The following is a 2,131-nucleotide window of genomic DNA, read 5'->3' as shown; positions in this document are numbered from 1 at the left end:
TAAGACACATAAACCGTTTAAGGTACAGAGTGATTTGTAATAATCACATTTTCCATCACAGATTTGTTCTTGTTCTGACTCAGTAGAGGACTCTTCAGAGGTATAATCTAACGCATTAACTTCTAAATCCTTTTCTGACTCAGACTCATTTAAGAGAATTTTAATTAATGAATCTTTAAGATTATCATTAATTTCTAAGGCTTGAATTTGTTGTTTAACTCTACACTTATTAGCGTAGTGACCAGTTTTTCCACATTTATAACAGACTACATTAGTCTCTTTTGTTATTCTTTTCTTTCTTTTAGAAGATGTTCCAGGTTTACTTTTAACGGGTTTTTTGTACCGTTTTTCCTGTCGAGGGTAAAAGGTTTTGTGTTTTTTAAACCTTCTCTTACTCTCTCTCCCCAGTTTTTTAACTTTGCCTTTATTAGGAAAAGTTACTGGTGGTAAACCATACTGTTCACAGAAATCACCGAGTATTCTTTTACCCGTGATTCGTTCTTTGTGTAATTGGCGCTGAAGTAGTCACTGCAGGGTTAACACTGTGCAATGAACTAAGGTTCCTAGATCTATCTCATTTCAAATGGTATAAAGATACCTTCTTTTCCCTTATTTTCATTAGGGAAGATAATCAGTATGATTTCTGGAAAGAAAAATCGATCAAAATAAGTTCACATAGCAAATATACCCAGAATTTCTGAAAATTTACCAGGTGTTTATACCCCATATTCGTAATTCCCAAATTAAATTTCAGCTTAAAATTCATCCGTTTGTGCAGGGAACCAAAATTTTGCGGCAGACTCGATCAAATTAAGTTCGCATAGCAAATCAGCCCAGAAATTCCTGAAAATTTACAGGTTATTTTTGCCACATTTAAGCTATTCTCAAATTGAATTTCAGCTCAAAAGTTAACCGTTTGTGTGGGGAAAAAATTTTTTGCGGCAGACACGATTAAATTTGGTTTACATAGTAAACCTGTCAAGAAAAGCCTGAAATTCTAGCAGCAATTAGTCAGTATTGTGTTGCGTTTGCCTACTCAATTTCAGATCAAAATACACTCGTTTGCTTGGTGATCCTAAATTTATGCAATTCTTGGTGTATTGTGTGAACTGCTGGTAATTGTGATAAGTTGGTGGCAAACTTGGATATTTAAGCTTCATATCTCTTCTTTAGGTTGTCTCTTTTCCAGCTTACTACTCTTTTATTTTGGTGTCTTCTTTCTTGATTCCTTATTGCATTACATTTCCATACTTGAGCTTTTCTTTTCTTGACTTCTTTAGTCACATTATTGCTTTTTTTTTTAATACTCGTTTTGATCCGTCATGTTCAAGAATTTTATTGTGTGTTAAATTTTTGTGAGTACAGTCTTGGTTTGAGTTACTTGAGTTTGATAAGAACTTGTGGACATAGCCAAGAGAGGCAAAAGGCACAGAGTGGTGAGTTCATAAGAGGGGAAAAGCCTTGTTGAGTTAAACACGAGTGGAGTGTCACCTGTTGAGTGTAAACACGTAAGAGAGTGAGTGAGGTGTTTTCTTTACACTAACCATTTTCTTACGGTTTAGCCGTTTCAAGTGGTATCAGAGCCCGGTTTGGCAATAGCCCTACCTAATAAGGTTAGGACGGTTTATGAGCAGTTTACTGACTCAAATAAATCCTTAAAGGATTCAAGATTAATGTTCACTATCCTTTACAAAGTTCCATGGATAGTTCGCTGGGATTATATTATCTCAAAAAAGAAAATGAAGAAATTTGGCGAGTTTTCCACTGATCATGTCCCATGGTTAACTCGGAGAATCCTAATTAAATGGTGGGATAAATGTGATTTCTTTGAATCACCTTCTGTTTATTCTTCCAAAGGATTAATTACTTTGGCTAAAAAGCCAGCAATTCCCAGTTCTTCAGTCTCATCAAACCTGTCAGAGTTATTCGAAGATCTACTCAAGTCAGTACCGAAAGATGAGCTTCGCCGACAGCTTTTCAGCGCACTATCAGAAGACGACGAAGGAGCCAGCTCAAAAGTTGCCTGCTCAAAAGCAAAAGATGCTGCCGAGTGCTCAAAGTCCCGTCAAAAGGACTAAAGCGACAGTGACACTGACATGGAAGGACAATTCTTCGAAGACAGCCAAGACCC

Source organism: Hevea brasiliensis, chromosome 3 (genome assembly GCF_030052815.1).
Source record: "Hevea brasiliensis isolate MT/VB/25A 57/8 chromosome 3, ASM3005281v1, whole genome shotgun sequence".
Lineage (NCBI taxonomy): Eukaryota > Viridiplantae > Streptophyta > Magnoliopsida > Malpighiales > Euphorbiaceae > Hevea > Hevea brasiliensis.
Note: the sequence above shows the minus strand (reverse complement) of the source record.